Genomic DNA, 17,385 nt, shown 5'->3' with positions numbered 1-17,385 from the left:
TCCCGAAAATCGGGAGGTACAGTTACATGGGGAGATATACCAAAACATTGACCTATGTATATTGACGATTATTTTTGAATAGACAAAATTGTAGCTAAAATTCTCAACATACCGATCATTACAGCTAGTTCGGTTAAAAATTGCAGCTAAAATACCGAAAATCGGGAGATACCGTTATATGGGGGCTATACCAAAACATGGACCTATGTTGGCGATGTTTGGTGGAGATGTTTCGTGACCACTGAGAACCTTAAATGGTAAATTACAGCTAGTTCGGTTAAAAATTGTAGTTAAAATTCTCAAAATACTGAAAATCGGGAGGTATCGATATATGGGGGCTATACCAAAACATGGACCTATGTTGACGATGTTTCGTGGAGATGTTTCATGACCACTGAGAACCTCAAATGTCAAATTACAGCTAGTTCGGTTAAAAATTTTAACTAAAATGCTCAAAATACCGAAAATCGGGAGGTACCGATATATGGGGGCTATACCAAAACATGGACCTATGTTGACGATGTTTGGTGGAGATGTTTCATGACGACTGAGAACCTCAAATGTCAAATTGCAGATAGTTCGGTTAAAAATTGTGGCTAAAATTCTCAAAATACCGAAAATCGGGAGGTACCGTTATATGGGGACTATACCAAAACATGGCCCTATGCCCATATCCTTTGGGATATAAGTTTGTTGATCACTAGGAACCCTAAGTGCCAAATTATAGCTAATTCGGTCTGCAAATGTGGCGAATAACGTCAAAATACCTCAAATCCGGAGGTACCGTTATATGGGGGCTATACCAAAGAGTGGACCGATATAGCCCATCTTCGAACTTGACCTGCCTATGGAAAAAATACCCTCGGGTGCAAAGTTTCAGCACTCTATCTCAATTACTGCGGACGCTAGAGTGATTACAACAGACGGACAGACGGACACGGCTAGATCGTCTTAGAATTTTATCCTGATCAAGAATATATATACTTTATAGGGTCGCAAATGATTAGTTTGATGTGTTACAAACGGAATGACAAACTTAATATACCCTCCATACTATGGTGGAGGGTATAAAAAAAGAAAAAATCGCAAGAGGGATTTTTAATTTTTAAGTTCACATTTTTAGGTTTTTTTAGGGTTTCGCGATTTTGCTTGGAAACCGCAAGTCCTATGAAAATGGAGCTAAAGAAAATGCTTGAAAACGGTAAGTCTAATCGAATTTGGACTAGAGAAAATCTTATAACTGTAGAAATTCTCTACAAGATTGGCTTTTGCAACTTTTATGTAGGTTGGTTGATATATATGTATGTTTAAGTTGGGGAATTGCAGTCACGGCATTGTTTTATAAGGAGACGATACAGTCAGTTAATAATCTCAATCCGAACTTATATATATCAAAAATGGTATGGTATTGTAGAGAATTTTCACAGCTACAATATTTTCTCAAATCTTATATCGATAGGACTTGCGGTTTCCAAGCAAAATAGTGAAAACCTAAATGAAACTCTAAAACTGTGAATTTTGAGCGCTCCGGCGGTTTTTGTTTATTGATTTTTCTCATCTATGAACATTGTAGCTTCCGAATCCGCAAAAACTACCAAGGTGTAAGCACCTCCCATTTAAAGTTGGTTCAAGAGCACAGTGACAGGTGCTCCTAAACTTCACTTATTCCGAATTTTGTATGGGAGGTGCCAGAAGGGCGAAACCGGAATATGGACTATTCCAACCTGATATATGATGAAATCAAATAATACGATGCGCAAAGTTTGGACCACTCAGAAACTCCCTGCGAGGGTTATTTTGTGGATTCGCTATTTTAGATGGTGACGGTTTTTCTGAAGCTTTCAGGCGATTATCTCAGGAAGTATGGATTTGCCGCCGAAAAAATTGACCTTCATAAAGTGGCCGCTAGGATAATTTGCTGAAAAAAAAAATTCAAAACGATCCCAGATGAGCTCCAAAACTTCACTTTTTCCGAATTTGGTGGGGAGGTTAGCCTAGTCAATATTCCACCCTGATGAAATTAAACGATATACGAAGTTTGGATCAATAAGAAATTCCCTGCTACCGTTATAGTTGGGGCCGTAAGGGTTTATGGACATTACCTGAGGAAGTATGGATTTGCCCCCGAAAAAATTTTACCGTTGTATAGAGGGCCTCAAGAACAACATGCTGAAACAAATGTTAAGACGATCCGAGAGGAGCTCTTAAACTGCATTTTTTTTTCCCACATTTTATGTGGGAGGTACTCGATGTGCAAAGTATGGACCAAATCAGTTAGCGTCTTTGAGAGTTATCGTGCCTATAATTTTTGCGAAGAAATTTGGTGGTTTTAAAAAAATCGATATCAGATTTTTTAAGCGTCACATCCCCAAAGATTTTAGTTTTGTTATATTTTAAGATCGCCAAACTTAGAGCACAATCGAAATATGTTAACACGTGCCGCTCGGACCTCAAAGTTTCTATATATATAGCTAATATTAAAATCAGCGCCGATTTTCACAGTTCGTCGTGAGATTATTTTTTTAGCCACAACAAAAAACTGGTAAATTGTTGTTGACAATAAATGTGGTCTGTAGAGCGATTTTGTGAAAATTCGCATTTGGGGAGGCCCCGGTGGCACGTGTTTTCACATTCCTCGCTCAAATGTTGGCAAATTTTGGTGGGTGCCGCCTAAAACAACACGGCACCGATTTTTTCCCTTTGAGTTAAAACAGCCTTAATATACAATTTTCGAATGATTTTCGTATAAATGCTAGTTTCCAACCATAGCCTTCGTCAACCCACTTAAATAACATTCTAATATACCACCCGTGAAACGCGTAGCTTAATGGTTGAGTGTGTGGGACTTTGGTAGACTCCTAGTTTTTCAATGTACCTCTTAGGTCATAATAGCACAACTCAAAAGAGAATTAATTCAAATATCACTATAAAATGACCTTCGTCTTAGTCTTCTTCTTCTTATCCGTTTAACTCCTTGAGGAGTATAGGGCCTCCAGGCACTCTACAACGTCTAAGCAGGAGCTTAAACTTCTCGGAAGTCTGTGGACGCCACCGTTGACATATATGGGCTCATCCGCTGCCATTCCTACTGCCGTGTCCGCCAAGTACTTCGAGTTGGCTCTTACAGATTTTGGTAGGGTTATACCGCCCATGATCGGTCGTGAAAAGAGGACACCAAGTCAGGAGTAGACAGTGGGTGATGGCTTAAATACTTAGGAAATGTAAGCCAGTATTACACTGAAGGGATTTTTCACCGCCGAAAATGTTGATGTTCTGGTCAGGGATCGAATCGCAGACATTCTGAGTGCGAGGCGGACGTGCTTACCACTGCACTACGGTGGCTCCCGATCATCATAAAAACTACCCCCTATTAAAATCTCAGCATGATTCGAGATGTGACCATAAACTGGATTAACGGGCAAAAGTGTTGATATTGTGCGGTGAAGGGACTTGAAGAAATAGGCCGATACAATCCGCGTTGGAGCATGATCTAAATTTGGAAGTAATTTTTTATCCTGCCACCAGCATAATTATACCCTCCACCATAATATGGAGGTTATAATTGAGTTTGTCATTCCGTTTGTAACACATCGAAATATTCATCGGAGACCCTCTCAGGGTAAAATTCTAAGTCGATATAACCATATCCGTCTGTCCGCCCGACCGTCCGTCTGTTGAAATCAAGATACAGCTCGCAATTTTTAAGATAGAGCTTTGTAATTTGATATAGAAGTTTCTATTACTCCTAGGGTGTTTGGTATTGCAAATGTGCTATATCGGTCCACGTTTTGATATAGCCCCGTAGAAAGGTAGCATCCGAATATCGGTAGTTTTCTGCATATTTCGTCGCTGGTATAAAACTTTCCACCAAATTTGAACGTACGTCCCAATTTTCGGTGTTTTAAACGTTGTGACCTCAATACTCCCAAGAAATGGTTGAAATTTGGTATTTACTCTTCGTTGGGGTTAAAAACCTTTCCTCCAGAAACTTGTCGGTATAGGTCCACGCCTTCTTATAGCCCCCCATAGAACGTACCTCCCTATTTCCCTTATTTTGAAGGTTGTGGCCTCAATATTCGGACAAATGACAAAAATTTGGTATTAAACGTTCCATATCAAATTTGTCGGTATAGGTCCACCCACGCCTTAGTATAACCCTCATAGAACTAGAGTTGTGCCAAAGGAACTATATGGAACTATCTCGTTCACTTCGCAGTTCTAATGGCCCACATTTTTTCTTTGAAGAAACTGCGTATACTTAATAGCACACGTTATATTTGATTATGTTACTCATACGTTTTGGAACTAGTACAAGGAACTAGATTACCCAACTCTACATAGAACGGTACCTCCCTCTTTCCGGTATTTTGAAGGTTGTGGCCTTAATATTCCACCGAAATGGCTGAAATTTAGAATTTAGATTTCACTTTGGGTATTAAAAGTTGCGTATGAAATTTGTCGACACAGGTCTACGCCTTGTATGGCACCAATAGAACGGTACCTCCCGATTATCGGTATTTTCAAGGTTTTAGCCTAATTGTAACACCGAAATGGCTGAAATTTGGTACTTAGTTTTCCTTGAGGATATACAACTTTCCCCCAGAAATTTGCCGGTATAGATCCACACCTTCATATAGCCCCCATTTAACGGTACCTCCCGATTTTCGGTATTATGAAGGTTGTGGCCCCAATAATCCACCGAAATGGCAGACATTTGGTATTTGATAATCATTTGGGGTACTAAACATTCCATATGAAATTTGTCGGTACAGATACACGCCTTAGTATATCCCCCATAGGACGGCACCTTCCTATTTCTGGTATTTTGAAGGTTGTGGCCTCAATATTCCAACGAAATTGCTGAAATTTGGTGTTTAGTCTTCATTTGGGGGTACTAAACCATAATATGGAGGTTATAATTGAATTTGTCATTCCGTTTGTAACACATCGAAATATTCATCGGAAACCCTCTCAGGGTAAAATTGTAAGTCGATATAACCATATCCGTCAGTCCGCCCGTCCGTCCGTCTGTTGAAATCAAGATACAGCTCGCAATTTTTAAGATAGAGCTTTGTAATTTGATATAGAAGTTTCTATTACTCCTAGGATGTTTGGAATTGCAAATGGGCTATATCGGTATAAAACTTTCCCCCAAATTTGAACGTACCTCCCAATTTTCGGTGTTTTAAATGTTGTGACCTCAATTATCCTAAGAAATTGTTGAAATTTGGTATTTACTCATCGTTGGGGTTAAAAAACTTTCCTCCAGAAATTTGTCGGTATAGGTCCACGCCTTCTTATAGCCCCCCATAGAACGTACCTCCCTATTTCCCTTATTTTGAAGGTTGTGGCCTCAATATTCGGACAAATGACTAAAATTTGGTATTAAACGTTCCATATCAAATTTGTCGGTATAGGTCCACCCACGCCTTAGTATAACCCTCATAGAACGGTACCTCCCTCTTTCCGGTATTTTGAAGGTTGTGGCCTTAACATTCCACCGAATTGGCTGAAATTTGGTATTTGGTCTTCACTTGTGGTACTAAACGTTCCATATGAAATTTTCGGTATACGTCCAAGCCTTCATATATCCCCATAGAACGGTACCTCCCGATTATCGGTATTTTCAAGGTTTTAGCCTCATTGTAACACCGAAATGACTGAAATTTGGTACTTAGTTTTCCTTGAGGGTATACAACTTTCCCCCAGAAATTTGCCGGTATAGATCCACACCTTCATATAGCCCCCATTGAACGGTACCTCCCGATTTTCGGTATTATGAAGGTTGTGGCCCCAATAATCCACCGAAATGGCAGACATTTGGTATTTGATAATCATTTGGGGTACTAAACATTCCATATGAAATTTGTCGGTACAGATACACGCCTTAGTATATCCCCCATAGGACGGCACCTCCCTATTTGTTATTTAGTCTTCATTTGGGGGTACTAAACGTTCCAAATGAAATTTGTCGGTATAGCTCCACGCCTTAATATAGCCACCATATAACGGTACCTCCCGATTTTCAGTATTTTGTAGGTTGTGGCAGCCTTCAGATACAGCTATCGGCTCAGACTCCGAATCCGTTAGCGAAAGCAACAAAAATATAACTGTCATGGAAATCCCAGATAAGGAGGAGGTCCACAAGATGGTAGACGAAGTGAGCAACAGCATTGAAAAGCTCACAACACACAAGAAGCAGCTGTCTGGGGCTCAACGATGCAAGTTCAGGAAGTAACGGATCATGATCACTCTCTTCACTTTTTCAGAAGCGGTGAAGAGGATCAGATCCCCCGAAGAGCAGAACACTGTAAAGCCGGCAAAGAAGAAAAAGAGCTTCACATCCCCAAACGTTTCGAGTGCACCGCGTCAAGAACCATGCAAAGGAGACTGTTCCGAGAATCCTTTGACGACAAAGTCAGAATCGACTGCAGTGTCTGGAGATTCTGCGTAGAAATCCCGGACCCGGAAGAAGAGGAAGAGGGCTGCGGAGACTGGTAGAGAGCCACCATCTTACGCCAAGGTAGCCAAGAAACGCTACAGGGACGAGCTCTGCTATGCAGTGATCGATACCAATAGTGGTTCCGGAAAACTACCCAAATATCATCTTCCACCAATTGAGGAAACTGTCAACAATAAAATATTGGATCACATAATGAATGGTGGCGGTCCAATTTAAATTATCAGCAGCGGGTTAAAGGGGACGTGCTGGTGTTCCAATTTGCCCAGCATGCAAACGTTGCCGCCCTCAAGGATATTATCAGCAGCATAATACATCCATGGGAAAGCGGCAAACTAAAGTTGGCGAGGAAATACCAAATTCCTCAACTAACTTAGACTTCGGTATTCCTCAGAGGTTGGGGCAGCAAGTTCGAGACGGAACTCTTGGTCGAAGTCTTTGGTCGCTGTTCACGACGGATTTCCCCAACTGGCAACCCTAATTCTATTTTTCTATATTTGAATTCGACATCCCTAATTCTGCCCAGAGTTGTCTCTTGTATGATCTCCGTCTGAATTTTCTAACTAAATGTACGCTCTCTTTCTCTCTTTGCAATTTCTAATTTCCTTTATAATAAACTCACTTGTTACAAAACTATCAACCAGTACTGTTGCTAAATTCGGTATGCGCTGCTATTCAAATCTCCAAATTTGAATACAAAATAAAGAACCACTGCTGTTCTTTTCCAACCAACTTGTACGCTCGTTTTATTTCTTTCTTTCTATTCCTGCCATAACTGCAAACGAGAGAAAAGTATTTCGAAATTCCTAGAAATATTTTCTTATCTGGCATTTTCAGTCGCCAAAACAAGGACTTGGACGTGAAGAGATGGGAAGTCTTCCACAGGGAGGAGCAGGAGGGCGGAACTCTCCTTGTGGTCGGAATTAATCATCTCTTCATGGCCAGTCTAACAAAGACTAAGGGCAGGGCTTTCTACATCTCCAACGCTGTCCGCTTCAAAGCAGAAAAGGCGGTAATCGGCGTAAACGAGGAAGCCAAACCAAACAGCGAAGAGGTTTTACCATCTAGCAAAAATGAAAATGGAGTCGATGCTGTAATCACCGAATCTCAAGAAGCCCGTTTACTGGAAGACCAATGATTGAGGTCATCCAGATAAACCTCCATCGGAGCCAAACGGCAACCATGGCCCTGATGGAGCAAATTAATACAGGTAAAATCCACATTGGCTTGATCCAGGAACCTTGGACTATTCAGAACAAGGTTTCTGGACTAAGCCATATAAAATACCAACCGGTTTATGTAAATACGGGGTCTCGGCCGAGAACCTGTATAATATGTCACAAAAATGTATGTTTTCTTTTCTCTCCCGAGTTGTCAACATCGGACGCAACTGTTCTGAAGCTGAGGAATGGCAATATATACCTTGCGTCAGTATATTTACCGTTCGATTCGCCGACGCTACCACCTACGTCGGAGCTGCAGCGGTTGGCGAGGAAAGCAAACAAACACTTTGCGTGGGGTAGTACTAATACTAACAAGTAAGAACGGCGTTAAGTTCGGCCGGGCCGAACTTGTTATACCCTCCACCACAAGTTGTATTGAAGTAAAATGAAATAATTAGTTTCCTTTCGTGTATGAAGAAGACTTAATACTAAATTTTAGCAATTTCGGTAAAACAATGTGAGGCACCATTCTGTGGGGTCTATTTCAAAACGTCGATCTATACCGACAAATTTCTGACGGAAAGTTTTTAGGCTCAAAGAAATTTCTTACCGAAATTTCCTATATTTCGGTAAGAGAATGTGGATAAAACTTAAAAAATACCGAAAATCAAGAAGTACGCTTCTATGGGGATGTAGGAAGACGTGGACTTATACTGAAAATACTCTTCTGGAATATTTTATAACTCTTGGAAGACGAAATAACGAATTTCAGCCATTTCGGTTGGATATTGACGTCACAATCTTCAGTTTTACGAAAATCGGGAGGTACCGTTCTAAGGAGGCTATATCGAAACTTGGACCTATACCGACGAATTTTAGTCGAAAATGGGGCAATATGAAAGCGTGGACCTGTACAGACAAATTTCTGGCGAACAGTTTTATATCACATTGAAGACTTAATACCAAATTTCAGCCATTTTGGTGGAATATTGAAGCCACAACATTTAAAATACGGAAAATCGGGAGGTACCTTTCTATGGGGGCTATATGAAGGTGTAGACCGATACCGACTAAATTCTGGGGGAAAGTTGTATACCCCTAAAGAATACTACGTACTAAATTTCAGCCATTTTGGTAGGATAATGAAGCTAAAACCTTAAAAATACCGAAAATCGGGAGGTACAGTTCTATGGGGGTTATACCAAAACGTGGACCGATATATCCCATTTTCAATACCAACCATCCTGCAAGTAATAAAAACTTCTGTATCTTGATTTCAACAGACAGACAGACGGACGGACGGACAGACGGGCATGGTCAAATCGACATAGAATTTTATGCTGATCAATAATATATATACTTTATAGGGTCTCCGACGAATATTTCGATGTGTTACAAACGGAATGACAAATTTAATTATACCCTCCATATGGTGGAGGGTATAACAAAAGGGGCAAAGCCCTTTTAGATTTCTAGAATACTAACGACCTAATAACCCTTAGCATAGGAAATAAAGCCACCTTTGTTAACAAGATTAGGGAAGAAGTATTAGATATAACAATATGATCCGAAGAGTCTCGGAACAGCACTCCTTCTCGGATCATCGGTATATAAGATTTGAACTAACACGGCCACCGCCGAAACCTATAAGTTTCCGAAATAAATCCAAAACCAACTGAACAAAATTTGGAAAACTAATAAAAGAAAGGCTAGGGCACGATAGCTATGAATGCCTTAGCACGGAAGATATAGACAGAAATGTCAACATTATAACGGAGATCTTAGTAAAGCCATTCGAAAAAAGTTGTCCTCTTCGAGAGAGGAAATCTGCCAACGAAAAATCCTGGATACAACAGAGCTCGACGTAAAAAAATTAGCTGTATTCTGGGACAACTATCACACAAAAATTAAAGAATACAACAAAATGACTAGAACAGCAAAGTACAATTCCTGGAAACTCTTCTGTGAACAGGTAGACAGCGTAAAAGATGTATCAAAAATAAAAAAAAAGTTTCTATCGAAAACTCATATACAAACCGAGATTATGGTGAATGATATGGGAAATAAGATGGAAACAATCAAGGACACGCTGGGTCTTCTGATGAATACACATTTCCCGCCGAACACTGCCGTGCACGCAGGACTGCCGGTGGTTAGGGAATACGTTACAGAGGAAACACCAACAATTGATGAAGCGATGGTAAAGGATGCCATCAACAGTTTCAAACCTTTCAAAGCAGCGGGACCGGATGAGCTATTTCCGGCCTTACTCCGGAAAGAGATGGACTACATTGTGTCCAAACTATCTGGAACGCGTGCTTAAAATTAGCGTAAACCCCTAAAGCCTGGCAGCAAGCGAGGGTAGTATTTATCTCCAAACTTGGAAAGGCAAGTTACGCAGTTCCTAAGTCTTATCGTCCGATAAGGCTAACATCCTTCCTGCTTAAAACCATGGAAAGTATAGTCGATACCATGATTAAGATCAAGATTCCAAACGATATGCTTAAATACAAACAACATGCATACGTTAAAGATAGATCAGTGGAAACCGCATTACATGAGGTTGTACACCACATCGAGAGCACCTTCGACAGGAAGATGTATACACTAGCGGTGTGCATTGATATCGAGGGTGCTTTCAATAACGTCATCATCTGAATCAGCCCTAAAACTCGCGTACAACTGGGCTAGACCAAGAGGTCTTAACGTAAACCCGAAAAAACGGAAATATGTCTGTTCACTAGGAAAACAAACACTTTGAAGATCAATATTTCCAACAAAGTTAAATATCTGGGAGTAATCCTGGACATAAATGGAAAGACCATATTCAGGAAAGAGCTAAGAAAGCTTATATATGTTGGTCAACCTGTAGAAGGGCTATGTGGGATCTTAATCCTAAGATGACACACTGGCTATAAAAAAGCGTAGTTAGACCTATTCTAACATACGCTTCAGTAGTTTGATGGACTGCTATGGATAAAAAGTGTAATATTAAAATACTACAGAAAGTCCAACGAACCAGAGACCGAAATATCTCTTTGTTTGCCGGATCACAATACGGTCCATCAAGCGGAGATCCGAGCGATTACAGAGTGTCTGAACTGGCTTAATGCCAACAAAAAAAAAAAAAAAAAAAACATTGTTCCACAACATCCCATACGGGACAAGGGAGACTTCTCTCATATCAATGAGTGCACCCCGATTCATATTTAGCTCAATGATATGGGACCTACTGTTTATCGCCGAGTCCGAACGGCGTGTCTTAAGACACCACTTGTGGAGAAGTTTTTCAAGGCTGAAATACTCAGGAAATGTCGCCAACATTACTGAGGGGTATTTTGCCACCGTTGAAAAATGTTTGATGTTGCTTGGCCGAGGAATCAAACCCCCGACCTTCTGCGTGCAAGGCGGGCGTGCATACCATTGCACCACGGTGGCACCCGGTTGGCTTAATGCCAACACGAGACCAAATACTGTAAACGTCCTTACGGACAGCAAAACTGCAATCAAAGCAATAACATCCAAGACAGTAAAATCACAAATAGTCCTGGATTGTGTAAATTCGATCAACAGCTATTCTCAACATGGCTTGGTGCGTATAATATGGGTACCGGGATATGCGGGGAATAGAAGTAATGAGATAGCAAATTATCTGCCAAAAAATGGCAGGAAATTAGCAACAGTAAACTTAGCAACAGTGCCACCGTGGTGCAATGGTATGCACACCCGCCTTGCACGCAGAAGGTCAGTGGTTCGATTCCCCGGCCAGGCAACATCAAACATTTTTCAACGGTGGCAAAATACCCCTCAGTAATGTTGGCGACATTTCCTGAGTACATCAGCCTTGAAAACTTCTCTACAAGTGGTGTCTTAAGGCACGCCGTTCGGACTCGGCGATAAACAGTAGGTCCCATATCATTGAGCTAATATGAATCGGGGTGCACTCATTGATATGAGAGAAGTCTCCCTTGTCCCGTATGAGATGTTGTGGAACAATGTTTTTTGTTTTTTTGTTAAACTTAGAGAACTCAAAGCCACTAAACGCGTTTCGTCTAGAGTTAAAACTTACTTACTTACTTACTTAGCTGGCCCGTTACAGAACATTTGTTCTATAGGCCGAACTAAGAAGAGATCTCCATTCCTCTCTATTTGTTGCTTTGCACTCTGGAATACCGCGCCTTTTCATCTCATCATCCACTTGTTTGCGCCATCTATTCCTTGGCCTGCCAATTCTGCGTGCACCGCCATGCGGCATGTATTCATACGCCTTTTTAGCGGGTTCATCATCGCTCATTCTTATGATATGGCCTAGCCAACGCAATCGCTGCATCTCGATACGTTTAACTATATTCATGTCTTTGTATAGCTGATAGAGCTCGTGGTTCATACGACGTCGATATTCACCGTCAACGCAAATCGGCCCGTAGATCTTTCGAAGAATTTTCCTCTCAAACACACCAAGCACTGCCTTATCTGCTTGCGCAAGTACCCATGCTTCGGAGCCATACATTAGCACGGGTAGTATCAGCGTTTTGTATAGTGTTATTTTTGTTTGACGAGATGTGGCTTTGTTTTTAAATTGCTTACTTAGACCATAGTAGCATCTGTTGGCCAATACAAATCTTCTTCTTATTTCACAACTGATGTTGTTTGTTGTGTTTATGGCAGTGCCGAGGTAGACGAAGTCTTTAACTACCTCAAAATTGTAGGTACCAACTTCCACAGTTGGTCCGAGCTCTATGGACGCTTTGCGCGTCGACACCATCAATTTGGTCTTTTCGCCGTTTACCGCCAGACCCACTTTCGCAGATTCTGCTTCGACCTTCCTAAAGGTATCAGTTACTTCCTTTACTGATCGTCCCATGATGTCTATGTCATCAGCATAGGCAAGTAACATGTGGCTATTGGTGTAAATTGTGCCATTTCTTTTGACATTTGCATCTCGTATTACCTTTTCCAGCAAAATGTTGAGTAGGTCACACGAAAGGCTGTCTCCTTGTCTGAAACCTCTTTTGGTACAAAATTCTTCGGAGAGCTTCTTTCCAATTTTAACTGAGGACCTAGTATCATCTTACAAAGCCGGATGAGCTTTGCGGGGATACCAAATTCAGACATTGCGTGGAATACCTTTGATCGGAGGGGACTGTCGAATGCTGCTTTATAATCGACAAAAAGGTGAAATATGTCGATCTGCATCTCTTGGGTCTTCTCTAGGATTTGCCGCAGGGTAAATATCTGGTCAATGGTGGACTTGCCAGGTCTAAAACCACATTGGTACGGTCCAATTATTTCGTTGACCATTGGCTTTTGTCGTTCGCACAATATCCCTGACACTATCTTATAGGCAATAGGGAGAAGACTTATGCCCCTATAGTTTGAGCATACAGTCTTATCTCCTTTTTTGTGGACGGGACATAGGATGCTCAGGTTCCAATCGTCGGGTACGCGTTCTTCCTGCCAGATGGTGCTAACTAGCTGATGCATACACCTTATCAGCGCGTCGCCTCCGGTTTTAAACAGCTCGGCTGGTAAGCCATCGGCTCCTGCTGCTATATTATTCTTCAGCCGGTTGATTGCTGTTTATACCTCATCTTGGCTGGACGGTATACATTCTATACCATCTTCTAGGATTGGATCTGTGGTATCATCGTCTTCGCTACTATTGGATACCAGCAGATTGGAGAAATGTTCCTTCCATATCCTGAGCACGCTATCTGTATCTGTTACCAGATTACCTTGCTGGTCTCTACAGGAGGATGTGCCTGTACCAAAGCCATCTGTTTGATGTTTCACTCTTTGGTAGAATTTTCGGACTTCATTCTGGCTCCTGTACATCTCGATTTTTTCACACTCCCGCTTTTCCATTTCTCTCTTTTTCTTGCGGAAAAGACGTTTCTCTTCTCTCCTTTTCTCCCGATATCTCTCTCGCGCGCTACGCGTTGCTACTGATTGCAAAGTAGCTCTATATGCCGCATTTTTCTCTTCGGTAGCAGCACGACACTCCTGATCATACCATGGATTCCTTGGTGGAGGCCTCTTGTATCCAAGTATGGATTTTGCGGCTGTTTGCATGGAGTGGGCAATGCTTTGCCATTGCGCTGATATGTTATCGGGATGAGGAGTGCTTTGATTAAGCAATTGGGCTAGTTGAGTGGAATATGCTGTGGCAATCTGTTGTGTATGCAGCCTATCGATGTCAAACTTCCGCGTTGAGTCTGTTCGTGCTTTATTTGCAACGTTTAGACGGGTACGTACCTTTGCTGCAACAAGGTAGTGGTCCGAATCAATGTTTGCGCCTCGGAACGATCGTACATCCAACACGCTGGATGAATGTCTTCCATCTATGACAACATGATCAATTTGATTACTTGTTCTTTGATCTGGAGACAGCCAGGTGCTCTTATGAATATCGAGATGATTAAATCTGGTACTGCTAACTACCATGTTTTTTGCAGCTGCAAAGTCTATCAGCCTCATACCATTGGCATATGTTTCACTGTGGAGACTGAATTTCCCGACTGTTGGGCCAAAGATATTCTCCTTTCCAATTTTGGCATTAAAATCGCCTAGAATGATTTTAATGTCATGGGCAGGGCAACGGTCATAAGTTTCTTCTAAGCGCTCGTAAAATATATCTTTGGTCTGTTCGTCCTTTTCTTCAGTGGGAGCATGAGCGCAAATAAATCTGATGTTGAAGAATTTAGCTTTTATTCGAATTGCAGCAAGTCTTTCATTCACCGGGGTGAAGCTGGATACCAGATGTTTTAGTCTCCGACTAACTACAAATCCGCAACCAAACTCATGCTTTACGTCATGTCAGCTATAATGCAGTGCGTCACCTTTAGGTGTTGTTGTGACGCCTATCCCAATCCATCGTATTTCCTGTATGGCTGTAATATCGGCCTTGTACTTTTCAAGTACGTCTGCCAATGCGAAGACTGCTCCTTCTCTATAAAGAGTGCGAACATTCCAGGTGCAGATTCGCAGACCATGGGCCTTAAAACGTTTGCGTGGTTCGTCAACTTTAGAGGGGTTTGTTTTTCTTTTCTTTCGTTTTTTCATAGTAGGCTGTTCTTTCTAGGGGAGGGTTACTAACCCGACGCCCAAACCCAAGCTTTTAACGTTCTTATGGGTGAACGCGCGGCACATGTTAGCTCACTACCTTTAACGAGTGTTAAAGGCAGTTCCCCAGGTGACAACACGGGGAGGTCAGTGTCCACTTGAGATGAAAGAGGGACCAAGATAAATCCTGGGCTTTGCCATGTTAAAACCGGTCAGGACCGTTGCTTGGTATCACTCATCCCCTACGTCACCCATGTCTGTTCACTAGGAAAAAAACATTTTGAAGAACCAGTTTTCCTAAACAACAATATTTCCAACAAAGTTAAATATCTGGGAGTAATCCTGGATAGGAAACTTAAATGGAAAGACCATATTCAGGAAAGAGCTAAAAAAGCTTATATATATTGGTCAACCTGTAGAAGGGCTATAGGCTCCAAGTGGGATCTTAACCCTAAGACGACACACTGGCTATACAAAAGCGTAGTTAGACCTATTCTAACATACGCTTTAGTAGTCTGGTGGACTGCTATGGATAAAAAGTGTAATATGAAAATACTACAGAAAGTCCAACGAACAAGAGACCGAAATATCTCTTTGTTTGCCGGATCACAATACGGTTCATCAAGCGGAGATCCGAGCGATTACAGAGTGTCTGAACTGGCTTAATGCCAACACGAGACCAAATACTGTAAACGTCCTTACGGACAGCAAAATTGCAATCAAAGCAATAACATCCAAGACAGTAAAATCACAAATAGTCCTGGATTGTGGAAATTCGATCAACAGCTATTCTCAACATGGCTTGGTGCGTATAATATGGGTACCGGGACATGCGGGGAATAGAAGTAATGAGATAGCAAATTATCTGGCAAAAAATGGAAGGGAATTAGCAACAGTTAACTCAGAGAACGCAAAGCCACTAAACGCGTCTCGTCTAGAGTTAAAAACTTGGGCAAAAAATGCCCACTTATCCCTATGGAATAGAGAGGAATTAGGGAACACCACAAAAATCCTATGGGGAGACCCAATTGAGGAAAAAACTAAAAATCTATTACTGCTAGGTAAGGTAGAGTTGAGTAGACTTACAGGTGTCCTTACAGGTCACTTGGGTTTACAAGCTCATCTGCACAAAATTAATTGTGCAGACAACAGCGTATGCAGGACATGCGGAGAAGATGACGAAACATTGGAGCATTTTCCCTGCCAATGCCCCGCTTTCGCAAACATCAGATCCCAGTTTTTAGAGAACGACATAATACCAGATCTTAATCAGATAATTGTAGACGACCTGAAACAATTACGGGATTTTGTTAAGGGCACAGAGTTCCTCAAATAAAGTACAGTAGAGTCCCTTTCTTCAAGAAACCTAGTCTAGAGCGCACAACAGGCCTTCTTCTGGTTTATGTGTATATCCACCAGGGCATGTGGCGATTACTCGCCCCTCTTTTCAACCTAACCTAACCTAACGGCATTTACACTGTATCTTTGTATTAGTATCAGTGTGAATGCTACACAATTCTGCATGATAAGCCTGTTGATTAAGAGTTTCCCGTTTGTACTTTTGGAATTTTCTTTAAACTATCATCTGTAAAATCTTCTCCTCCTGATGAAGATGACCCACTGGTGTCATGGGGTGGTACTTTATCGCAGTCCTCAGAGCGACATTGTGGAAGGTTTGCATAGTCGTCCACACTGACACCATATAGATTACCACAGAATGTCATACCGAAAAAATTTGTGCTATTGCAAGTAAAATGTACAAACAATGTCTCAAAATCACAATTTTGACACCTCTGACTACGTCCGTCGCAGGAACCTATCTTCGTAAAGTAAGATCAAATATGTAAAACCCTTTAATAAAAACGATTGAGTTTTAATGCACATTTATAAACATTTATTCATGACTATTGTTTTTATATCATTACTGCTGGAGTTCTCTACGATTAGTAGGGATTGATTGGTGGTGGCTATAAATTATAAGGAAAAAATGAATGAATAAATTTTCTTCCAGTTGGAAATGTTCGAAAATACTTACATCACCACTATTGTAGGCCAATAGGGCGGTAAAAGCAGCAACAACCATTACTAGGAACTTCATTTTTGGGAGATTGTATTTGGAATACTTGACACAACGACGAATTGTGGAATGATTAAGAAATCTTTCATAGGGACTTTATATAGTTCATTCAATGTAAAATATCCAATGGAAAAATATTACTTATTATGTGGTGTGTGCATGCAAATCTGTGCGTGACAAATTGTTAAATTAATGCTTCAAATTGTTTGCCATAAAATGACAATTACTTTCAGGAAAACTGTTAGAAAAACGTATATTCATTGTGTATGAAAATTAGGTTACTAACTTACTTCATGATCTTGTTTGAGTTTATTACCTCATTATGATCTCTCAGCATTAAGTTTTTTTTAAGTTTTCAAAAACAATAATTTATTTTAAAAAGTTTTTCTGGTCTATTGTGTATTTTGAATTTGCATTTTTTTGCATTAACTTTGCCATTTGCAAAGCCACGCAATTCAATGCAGATCATAAAACGTTTACCATTTATAGGGAGCTATTTAAATCGTTGTTTCCATGAAAATTTATCAACATTTCCATTCATCCATCTATCTTTCGTCTACAATTTGGGAAAACTTGGTTGTTTGAAAACTAAAATGAAGCTATTTACAATTATTGCTGTTGCT

At 40.9% G+C, this 17,385-nt stretch overlaps 1 long non-coding RNA gene across 1 annotated transcript; it reads right to left on the bottom strand.

The window, feature by feature from the left end:
- Positions 1-16,556: 16,556 nt before the first annotated feature.
- LOC141390520 (uncharacterized) lies at positions 16,557-16,968 on the bottom strand. The gene is made up of 2 exons (XR_012409393.1): positions 16,721-16,968; positions 16,557-16,652 (listed from the first exon to the last, which is right to left on the bottom strand). It is a non-coding gene; the product is annotated as an uncharacterized lncRNA (long non-coding RNA).
- Between the last annotated feature and the right edge of the window lie 417 nt (positions 16,969-17,385).

This window comes from Musca autumnalis, unplaced genomic scaffold, assembly GCF_047663935.1.
Source record: "Musca autumnalis isolate F117 unplaced genomic scaffold, ASM4766393v1 scaffold_1, whole genome shotgun sequence".
NCBI classification, from domain to species: Eukaryota; Metazoa; Arthropoda; class Insecta; order Diptera; family Muscidae; genus Musca; species Musca autumnalis.
The sequence above is the reverse complement of the archived record's forward strand: the minus strand, read 5'-3'. Positions and strand labels throughout refer to the sequence as shown.